The 11,950-nt window shown below is 40.9% G+C and overlaps 1 long non-coding RNA gene across 1 annotated transcript; it reads left to right on the top strand.

Annotated features, from left to right (window-relative positions):
- The first annotated feature begins 1,326 nt into the window (after positions 1–1,326).
- On the top strand, positions 1,327–10,515 carry LOC121399989. Its single transcript, XR_005965408.1, has 2 exons — positions 1,327–1,403; positions 10,301–10,515. It is a non-coding gene; the product is annotated as an uncharacterized LOC121399989 (long non-coding RNA).
- The last annotated feature ends 1,435 nt before the right edge of the window (positions 10,516–11,950 follow it).

Here is an 11,950-nt window from a genome sequence, read left to right as displayed (position 1 = left end):
GTCCTTTAAAGACCAGTGAAACAGCACCATCTTATGGAGCCATCTATATGGTAATCTATATAGTAAGATAATGGCTTAACATAGTCAAAAACTATGGCAGATCTGTTCAGAAACTGATGGGGAGACTGCTCGCATGCCCTATATTAAGGAATGTTATTTATTATCCTGAACAGTTAAGGTGTCTTTCTTGTAACCTGGATCTCCATACCTTGTTTATTGGAAAACTTGTAAAGACTAACCAAAAAATAGCATTGCTTTGCTCTTTGCAAATTCACACTGGGCTCTTTCTCTTGAACGAAGTACAGATTGTATCTTTCTAGGCACAGACTGCGCCATTGGGGTAAAATCTAGAAATTACTTTAACCCCCTAGAACCCTTTGTTCAATTATTAATGGTAACAATTTAATCACTGACCGCTGCGTGCATCAATACATTTCTAATGCAGCCGGCTAAAACCGAACACATGAAAGCCGGTACGTTTAGGAAAAGCCTGGGAAGTGTTTGACAGAAGATTAGACTGAACAAATTCTCTATGTCTGAATTCCAACAGTAATCATACAATCCTGTGGTATTCCCAGAGTTGTCTTACTATTTGTTCTAGCTGTTCTCTCTGTGCAGCAGGTTCTTTGTTTTCTCCCAGTGCATGCCTTGCTATGTGCTCATAAGCATCTACATTGTATTCCCTGTGTTGTATATGAGCTTATTCAACCTGCTCCTGTGCCAGTGCTACCTCACTCTTCCATGTGTGGGCCAATTATTTCTTGTATTTTTATTATCATTTAAGATGAGCACACATGCAGGCAAGGGATGAAGAAATACATTTGAGGCCACATCTGGCCAGCAGTCCTACATATGGATAACCCTGTCCTACAGGATTATTCATTGTCAGTACACAGAAATAGTATTTTTGCGTTGTCATGAATTTCTTCTCTGCACTATATCGAGAGACATGCCAACACTATTGTCAGAAGGAACAGAAATAATGATTCTGTCCTCTTAAAAGTCTAGAAACTTCATAAAACCACCTTCATGTCCACTTAATCCATGTATTCACCCTGGGGAAGAGGCTTAGATGTACAAAGTGCTTTTTCATCCCGTTTTGTATTTCTGACTATAGAACAGGGACATATTTTCCTTTTCTGAGAGTTATATTATTTTTGTTCATTTCATATTTTTTCATTTTGCAATCAGTTTGAACCAATTCAAATTTCCTGACCTAATATCAGGATATGGGAATAACCCTGTTATGTTCTTTTCCTTTATCAAACAGTTTTGGTTTATTGAGCCCTATATGCTGCCAGTGTGGTATTTGGCCATTATGGGAAAGCAGCTTTGCAAGTGTGGGAAAAGACCACAGAGGAAGCAGTTAGACTATGGCACAGATCAAGACCGTGCAGCAACTGGTAAGAAAAGTTTATAAATACATATATATTTCTGTGTAGTCACAACATTCAAGAATACATGCACAATAAACATTGTAAACCCAGTGCAAATGTATGGTTTGGGGTTATTTGCTTCATTTCTGACAAATTATTTTTGTGCCAAATACAATGGTAGTTACCTGTGATGCTATGCAGCAAAATAAGACACTTCAGTTAGGGGACCTGCCTATAAACATATGTTTAAATGACAAATCTATCAGCACTTGGGTTCGTATGGAAAGCTGACGGTCCCTGAAACATTGGCTTTATAGTTGTTGGCTGGATGATCATTGAGTTTCTTTGCCGCCCATGACTAGTTTTTAGGCCACGGCAAAGAGGATAACTGTCTTGGACCCCAAACTCAGAAGGGGTCCCCTTGACTTTAAAGAGGTCCCCGTGATTAACGTTACAATTGGCTATCATGTTGGCCCTCCAGCTTTGATGACCTTCACAACCAACAGCTGTAGCCTCAGGGTTCCTAGGCCTGATTTCTCTAACCTCAGCCCTTCAGATATTGTATAAGCAAGATTCCTTTCTCTTTTAAGAATCCGCACATAATCCTGTTCTTGTGTGGCCTTCACATGAACTCCCCTCCATCCATGATTGACTCCAAGTCTGATTTGGATTGCACTGGGGGAGTGAATACACCTTTGAACACACCTTCCTATAAATACTCTTGGGGCCCTGGCCACCAATGTTTCTTAACATTTAAGAGTTAAAGCAGGGGAAGGTATTTTTATGAGAATTGTCACCTTACAATACGCAGATTTTCCCATGGGCAACAAATTTCTGTATTTGCCATTGCCCTTATCCTAGGACGGAGTACAGTGACTGTAAATGAAAGAGAAGGGCATTAGGGACACTCACAGTCAGTCTGGCTTGAGGATATTAGAGACAGAAAAGGTTTCTATGGTACATACATTTTTTTCTGAAAAAGGAAAAAAACGTAGTAATTCGATTCCCTCAATATCGGCTCCCACTAGGGATGTAGCGAACGGCGGAAAAAATGTTCGCGAACATATTCGCGAACTTGCGACAAAACATGCGAATAGTTCGCGAACGTCGCGAACCCATAGACTTAATGGGAAGGCAATTTTAAAAGCTAGAAAAGACATTTCTGGCCAGAAAAGTGATTTTAAAGTTGTTTAAAGGGTGCAACGACCTGGACAGTGCATGCCAGAGGGGGATCAAGGGCAAAAATGTATCTGAAAAATCCATTGTTGACACAGCGCTGCGTTTTGTGCTGTAAGGGCAGAAATCACACTACGTCACTCAGGTGATGTTTCTGGACACGGAATGTGAAAAAGCTCACACAGCTAGGTGGCACTTGGTTAAAGACTGGGCAAACAATGCCTGCAAGGGCAACGTATACACTACAGCAGTGGATACGGAATATATTATTGCTGCTTGGAAAACGTCACTCAGGTGGTGTTTCTGGAGACGGTATTATTATTGATATTTAGACAGAATGTGAACAAGCTCACACAGCTAGGTGGCACTTGGTTAAGACTGGGCAACAATGCCTGCAAGGGCAACGTATACACTACAGCAGTGGATACGGAATATATTATTGCTGCTTGGAAAATGCACTCGGGTGGTGTTTCTGGAGACGTATTATTATTGATATTTAGACAGAATGTGAAAAAGATCACACAGCTAGGTGGCATTGTTTGAAGAACAGATGCAGATGAGAGATCAGCAGCAGGACACAGCTGCCCACTGCAGCTACATACGAGCACTGCAGTAGAAGGTAGATTACTAGCCAGCAAAGCTACCTAACCTAAATGTCCTCAATCCTGCAGAGTTTGTCCCTACAATACAGAGCAGTATCAGTAGATTACTAGCCAGCAAAGTTACTATCAACTGTCCCTCAAATCACTAACAGCTCTCTCCCTACACTAGCTCTTCCAAGCACACACAGGCAGAATGAAAAAACGCTGCAGGGCTTCAGTTTATATATGGAAGGGGAGTGATCCAGGGGTGTGGGGTGGTCCAGGAGGGAGAGCTTCCTGATTGGCTGCCATGTATCTGCTGGTCTGGGGTGAGAGGGCAAAAATAAGCGCCAGCTAAGGCGAACCCAAATTGGCGAATAGTCGATGTTCGCGCAAATTAGTTCGCGGTCGAACAGTCCGCGACATCCCTAGCTCCCACCTATGTACAAAAGGAAGCAGTGCAGACAGACCGCTGCTTAAGGGTTTCGGCACACGGGCAGATTCAGGGAGATTTAGTAGCGGTGCCTCGTTTTCCGAAGTCGCCCGAAGTTTCCTCGTGAGGCAGCTTCGGGCAACTTTGGAAAACGAAGCGACGTGAGTGCCATGCTGCAGGCGTTTTTTCATTTTAGCAGGCAGAAGGCAGAGGAAAGCAGTTCGGGGAGATTAGTCGCCCCAAAGAAGAGGCGATTAGTTGTCTCCCCAATCTGCCTGTGTGCCCCAACCCTAAGGAGAGGTTATATAAAAGAGTGATAGGGAAACAAAAGTTCAGATGCGAGAGTATATTTTGTGACTGAGGCATTACCAGGAGTGAGGGAATTCTCTCTGTCTCGTTCATCTTCAAAGCCTAAAGATACAAATGGACATAGTCAGACAAAATGAAGTCACAGTTAAAGAGGCTGTTCACCTTTTATACAATTTTTGTAGAGAGTGATATTCTGAGATTATTTGCAATGGGTTTTCAATTTTTCTTATTTGTGGTTTTTGTTATTTAGCTTTTTCTTCAGCAGCTCTACAGTTTTTGCAATTGCAGTAATATAGTTGCTAGGGTCCAAATTACCCCAGCAACCATGAACTGATTTGACAAATAGTAGCAATAACAATAATTGTGTAGCTAGCCTTACAAAGCATTTGTAGTGACCCCCATTTGAAAGCTGGAATAATCAGAAGGGAAATAATTCAAAATATTAAAAATAAACAATGAAGACCAATTGAAAAGTTGCTTAGCCCACTTTAAGGATAAACTCAATTTGAGAATGGTTAACCAGTATACTTAAGATAAAAATGAGAAATATAAGGAAATATGGTAACTGTTGGTATCGATATTCATTACCAACTGACAAAAATCCCTATGATCTTTTTGTAGTCACTATATGATAGCAATATATGTCGGTGTTCATTATGTTACACTTTATAATTTCTCAGATGTGGAATAATTAATAATTTAACAGTTGTATTTCAGGTAATTCCTTCAACTGTAAGCCCATAGAAGTATCTTCTATTATGATACTTAAGGGACTACTTGTTTTTCTTAAAATGTTAAACTCAATAAAAACTATTGAAAAGAAAAGTTGCTTAGAATTTGCCATACTATAACATAATAAAAGTTAACTGAAAGGTGAACCACTCATTTATTTCCTTATCTATATTATCCCATTTGTATGAAAGATTGTTTCCATTAATGCTGCTGGATGGCAATAGATTGGCTTCTTAGAAATACCATATACAGTAACATAGGGCTGATATAGACAACGCCACGTAGGAATCAAACAGAGAATTTAGGGCAGACTTGCTGAAGAAGAATTCATGAACTGAATCAATTGTTATTTGCAAGATTACCTGTTAAAGGAGCTTTTCAGATAATTCTAGGGGCCGGCTCAAGGCCGGGGTACCCCAAGGGGGTCTCCCTAAGGAAACCCTGGCTATCTCTTACACTTGTTCAGACGAGATGGATTTATCTGAACAATGGAGAAGCCAAAAAAAATAAACCCAGATGTTAAAAGGCAGTTGTAGCCACCAAGTCGCAGTCCAAAAGGCAGGAAAAGCACTGTAGCAATCTGTATAGAAAGAGAATAAAAAGGCAAGTTAATGAATTTAGCACTTAATATTTCCTATATAATACAGAGGCAGGCAGAGATCTATGTTACCCTAAACTTGAGCTTTGCATCACTTCCAGAAGTAATGGGCCTCAGTTTATAGAATTGAGCATGGGTGCAGTTGGAATGAGCACACAGTACATTGGTGCCATTCACTCCATGTTTTTTGACTAAGGCCCAGTTATGCCCCATGGGTGACTTGGCTAGAGAAGTGGCAGAATCATAGAAACCTCAAAGCAAATACTTCTGATTGATCTACAGAAAGTGACTGGTTTGGTTGATAAGGGGAATGACACACATGGCCAGTAAATGATGCTTGTTGTCCCCATGGAAAGACTCATTGATCTGTTAGATCTCCAACTACTTCATACACTATTCATAGCAGGAATGCACCCAATTCTCCATTTCAACCTGAACTTATTAACTCTGCAACACCATGATTAATATCTACTTGCTAGGCTTCATGGCATTAGCAACCAGATAGTAAATATTGCCGTATTTACTAACATTAGGTGACTAAAATGTAAAAGAGCACTTGCCAATAGCAACAGATCAGCGATTCGCTTTTATTCATCACCACAATTTTGGAACCACTGATTTAAATGTACCCCTTCCAATAGTCAGGAGGAGGCCTCTGTCCATAGTAAGTAAAAATAACAGTTGGAAAACCGTTGGAGGCAGGAGACGATTTTGAGTGGTCACCATGAATTACTGCCCAGGCGCCAGATTGCACAGAGTTGAGAATCCCCCCCCCCTTTTCCAGGGGGGGTAAACCATCAAGTTAATAGTGCTCAAAGGGCAGCTCTTGCTATAGGGCTGTATTACTGGGTTAACTGTAGGCAATAAAACATTGTGACATACCATGTACCCTGTGCCCCCTCATTTTGGCATTTGAAGGGGAAAGAACATTGCATGAGATTTACAAATAAATGTTATTCTTTTAAAAGGAAAAAGAATTGAGAATGATTAAATTCAGTTTTATAAGGTACATAAGAGCAGGGCAGATACCTGGGTCAGAGGAGCAAAACTCTAAGAAACCTGTCGGGTACTGGCAGGAAAAATTAAGTATGTTTATGGTGAGGTGCAGGGGTCCAAAATGCTTCCTTTTTATGGGGCACTAGTGGAAAATAAGAGTAGATGTGCTGGCAGCCTGCATAACATCCAAATCCTGGGTCTGTGTTACCCAACCAGCACTAGATTTGCCAGCTCCAAAGCCCATTTAGGGGGAAAAATCTCCAAATTCACTAAAATCAGCAACACCCGCTAGTCTGGGGGGGCATCACCCAACTTTCCCCTCTCTTTTTTGCACTAAAATAAGGGTTATGTGCCTAAAAAATCTCTCGGAGGGAATATACATTTATCACAGTGCCAACCAACGGACAAAACCAACAGTCAAATCCGTTGGGGTACAGTAACCTCTCTTACAGTATATGGGATCCTGCTATTTGTCCCCCATTCATTTGCCTGGATTAGTGAGAGAAGCAACACCTGCTAGTCTGGGGAGGTATCACTCAACTATTTCCCCTTTTTTTCCACTAATATAAGGGTTATTTGGCAAAGAATCCGTGTTAACCAACGGACAAAACCAACTGTCAAATCAATAGGTATGCTCACCTCTCTTAGATGGGATCCTGCTATTTGTCCCCTACTCATTTTCTATCACCCCCCCCCCAACTGTCCCAATGGCACGTGCCTCTGCTGCCAACTGTTGCTGTTGATACTGGGAACAAAAAGTAAGTACCTTATGGTTGGTACAGGGGTCCCCAAATGCTACCTATAGTAGAATGTATTCATATTTGCTGGCAGCCCTGCATAACTACCAAATCCTGGGTTTGTATCTCCCAAGCAGTGCTAAGATTAAAGGCATCTCCAAAGCCAATTTTAGGTTAAAAATCTCCAGATTCACTAAAATCAGTGAGAAAAGCAACACCCGCTAGTCTGGGGGGGGCATCACCCAACTTTCCCCTTTTTTTTTTTTTTTTTTTTTGCACTAAAATAAGGGTTATTTGCCAAAAAATCTCTCAAAGGGAATATACATTTATCACAGTGCCAACCAACGGACAAAACCAACCGTCAAATCCCTAGGGGCACAGTAACCTCTCTTACAGTGTATGGGATCCTGGTATTTGTCCCCCCAATCATTTGCTACGACCCCTTAACTGTCCCCATGGCACGTGCCTCTGCTGCCCTCCCCTAGTTCCACACATTGATAAAGGGAGCATGTATTTAGCTACAATGTTGGTAGATAAGAGCAGGGCAAATGCCGAGGGGCAAAACTCTAAGGAGCCTGTTAATACTGGGAACAAAAATGAAGCACCTCATGGTGTAGTACAGGGGTCCCCAAATTCAACCCAACAGTACAAAATGTGTATATTAGCTGGCAGCCCTGCATAACATCCAAATCTTGGGTCTGTATCTCCCAAGCAGCGCTAAGATTAAAGGCATCTCCAAAGCCAATTTTAGGGGAAAAATCTCCAGATTCGCCAAAATCAGTGAGAAAAGCAACACCCGCTAGTCTGGGGGGCATCACCCAATTTCCCCTCTTCTTTTTGCTCTAAAATAAGGGTTATTTGGCCAAAAATCTCTCAGAGGGAAAGTTTACTTACCTCTCACCACAATGCCAACCAACGGACTGAACCAACTGTCGCATCCCCAGGTAGGAAGTCACCTCTGTTTCCTGCTCTTAAAGGGGAAGTGTCCCCTGTTATTGCGTGAGGTTTATATTTTGCCTTAGATGTGCAGTACATACACAGCTTATTATGTACACAGAGCATTGCTTTGTATGTGTGGCCTATTGAGTCAGTGCAGTTACTGTGCTGCCATATCTGTTGGATCCATTCATTCATCAGCCATGGTTCCAATCAGTGCTGCTGCTGTTGCTAAGTCTGGTGGAACCGGGGGGTCCTTTGCTTGTAGGGGTTCCCTTCCTTAGCCTGAATAGTGGGGGTATAGATGGGGTTCTACTCTGACCAAACAATAGAAAGGGCTTTGTCCTTAGTTGGGGAATATACAGGGTATGTTTGGGGGGGGGGCATATTCTTCTAGTAAGGGACAGATGCGTGGGGCAGCAGCACAAATCATTCATTACTCTGGCAGTGACCAGGCCATTGCATCTTGTGAAACAGGAAGTGATGATGCATTTAGACTGTCAGTAACACAATATGACACAGGGTTGGCTACTAATTTAAAGCTCAGGCAGGTTTTTAAAGTCCAAACTAGCCAAGGTACGGATTTGGGTTACTTTTTGCAGCTTTTGGTGGGTTTGTGCCATATTTTTTTTTTTTAAAAAGATATGACCAATGTTGGGTTCATATATTCTCGCTCCTCTTCCCATAGGATTCTCGATTGGGATTTAGGATTCTGGCCCACAATGAGTAAGCCCCTCTTGGATTTCAATAAATACTTACTCGATTAAGCCTGGCCCCCAAGTTGCCCTGGGGCCTGATTTGAACCAATCAGATTCACTCCGGTTATTAACCAGACGGCTTTATTTGAGTTATACATTAATACACAATATAACAATACAGATTAAATAATCACTTATGTTACAATTTAAGCACTTCTTCCTATGGTCCCATGGTATCCAGTCATCATCCTTGTTTTAGTATAATTGTGCCCCTCTGTCCATCTAACATCAGCACAATAGCCAAATAAGGAGCATCTGCTGTATCAGCACAGTGTCCAGAATGGGATCTGCGCTGTGGGGATGTTTCTGAGACTATATGTAATGTTCTTAGCCTTGCACTAGGAATACTTGTGACATGAGGCAACCAATGTATTCTTTATATTCCTTTTATCCCCCTGCCCTTGATTCATGATTACTGATGACAGTGGCTTAACTAGTTGTAACTGGGCCCCACAGCAAATTATTTTTCTGGCCCCCAAAATTTCCTAGTCATAGTCCTCCATCCCCAGCAAACCGCCCTCTCGGAGCATACCAACTTCATGCGGAGTGGGCAGGCAGGGCAAGTGAGCATCAGGAGCGGGGTTTTTCCCAGTCCTACGGTGTTTATTGAAATTGTTTATTTGGGGCCTTTTAGGGCTGCTATACCTCCTTGGCCCCCCACTGTAGTTACGCCCCTGGGGAAGAGTGAATCTGTCCCCTTTTTGCAAAACAATAAAAATGAGCAAAAAACACATTTTCACATATATTATTTGTTAAGGCATTTTTTTCAATGTGCATACTTTTGAAGTGCATTTTGGCTAGTTTTGGGCAGGTTTTGAAAATTAGACCTGGCAACCCTGTTCCAGCCTGATGTCCGTAATACAATTTGGCAGACCTGTTACACAAACCCCTATAACACAGGGAACCTCCTCTTTGCGATAAACCTTTTTGCCTCGGCAGTCTCTGTTTTTCTCTCTATCTCTCTCTATATATATATATATATATATATATATATATATATATATATATATATATATATATATATATATATATATATATATATATAAACCATAGAATTCTTAATGAATCAGATGAAAATTGAGCATAGGACTGGCCAGATATGGGATGACTTTGACGTAGTTGGCCAGCTTAAATATATTGCAATATATGGACAAACAATCCCTGTTTTGTTTAAAGGGTAAGGCATTTTTCAGTAGCAGTATGCACAAAATGTCTCTGTCTTAAATATATTGATAATGGGTTGAGTGCAGAGGAATCTTGTATTTGTCTATATATATATATATATATATATATATATATATATATATATATATATATATATATATATATATATATATATATATATATATATATATATATATATATATATATATAAAAAAATGAGTTTTTGAGCATTCGGACGCATGAAATACTGAGGGGGCCACGCTGTGTCTGTCAAGAAATCCTAAGAGGTTATGCTGTGTCGGTCATGAAATGCTTAGGGGCCATATTTTGAGTTTTTTGTCATATTTCATTTCATTTGTATGTTTTTAATGCTGTAATAAGAATAGATAGAGGATAAAGAGCTTTCTTTTCTGTACAGCCACCATCCAGCTTGAACCGTTGTCTGTGCTGTTGTATGTGTGCAAACACCTCTTTATATCCATTGTATGCTTCTCTCTTTTCTAGTTTGCAAAACCTGCTATCACAAGAAATGCTTCAGCACCTGGGATTGCTCTAAGTGCTGCACAATCAAAAGGAGAACAGTCCTGAAGAGAAGTCCGTCGCCAAGTCTACAGCAGACTGAAAGGAAACCAGTGCAATGATAAGTTTTGTTTTATACCTCAATCTGTATATTATGCACAGAAGTTTATTTAAGAAATTAAATTTAAATATTACATTTTTGTAAGCTTTTTATTGTGTAGAAGTTTTTGGGTTTTCTATTTTATTCATATTTTAACAGCCTTTTTTAATGTCTCAGATTCTGAATATGTTTAGGACTGACCACTAACTTATACTTGTATTACCACCTGCTAGTGCTGCCTGATTCTACTGGATAATATACCAATAGGATTAGGGCATCTGAGTAGAACTAAATCCTAAAATCATTTTTTTTAATGTTACATGCAGAGTGGGGAATTGGAGAAATCTAAACTTCTCCTTTTCTTCTGAACTGCACTGATTATATAGGGGTTTTACCAAAGGTCTCCACCCCTGTTAAGTTTTCTAATAATCATTTAAGTCAGATGACCATATGAGAACATTGGGACATCTATACATGTGAAAAAACTATTCATGATGCAAAACTTCACTAAACTGACTGCTAAACACCTTTTGCACTTCTTTCCTATGTAAACTTCCAAGAGATTGTCATAGATGCCCCACTGCTCTGACTTCTGGATCTGGTCCAAGCAATAATTTAGGAAATTATCTTATTTGACCCCTTCTGTGTCACACACTGGCCAGACATGATACTGGCTCAGTCACTAACATGACTTGGGAAGGCACTTTGATTTCCTTGCAGCAGCAGTGAAGCTTACAGCAGCCACCGGCCAGCATAGGTATAGAAAAATTATCATATCAGTCTAAGCTAATTTAAAAAAAAAAAAATCTTTGTTTTCTATTTCTATTTTTTTTTTTTTTGCACTATTTTCAGTTTCTTCTAATTTATTTAGTAACTGACTTTTCTTTGTTTTGTGCCAAAACACCATGACATCACCTACTTATTTACATCGGTCTTATTTTTCATTAGTTATTTTATTTTATTTAAACAAATGTCCTACTTTTGCAGATTCGCATTATTAAAATAAAGGATGCAAAGAAAAAATGTCGACTTCTGGATGCTGTTTGTTCAACATTTATCATCAGGGCCGCCATCAGGGGGGCACAGGAGGGACAGTTGTCCCGGGCCCGGAGCATTTGCAGGTTTAATGGGGGCCCGGCCGTGTCACACTTTTCTGATTAGCTGGGCCCCCTTTCACAATCCAATAGGACCCTTCCTAAGTTCCATTGGTGGTCAGCGGGTTGTCTGCGGCTAATGTGGTTGGCTGCGTCCCGTGTGTACGTCTGACATCAGTACGGACGGGCGCAACCCTATATAAGGTGCCTGTCGCCTGCTGCCGGGAGAAAGAAGAGTGCACTGCTGTTGGAACTACCTGTACGAAGAGAGGATCTGCCGACCGGCGCCGCCTGGAGAGGAACCACCGCCGCTGCTGGAAGAGAGGATCCGCCGCTGCCGGAAGAGAGGACCGCTTCCAAAGAATAAGCCGCCGCAGAGGAAGAAGACTTCACTAAGGAGAAACAAGGTGAACTTGACCGGTAAGTCCCACTGTACACCAA

This window comes from Xenopus laevis, chromosome 2L, assembly GCF_017654675.1.
Source record: "Xenopus laevis strain J_2021 chromosome 2L, Xenopus_laevis_v10.1, whole genome shotgun sequence".
Taxonomy (NCBI): domain Eukaryota; kingdom Metazoa; phylum Chordata; class Amphibia; order Anura; family Pipidae; genus Xenopus; species Xenopus laevis.
This window is presented reverse-complemented; position numbering and strand designations above follow the sequence as displayed.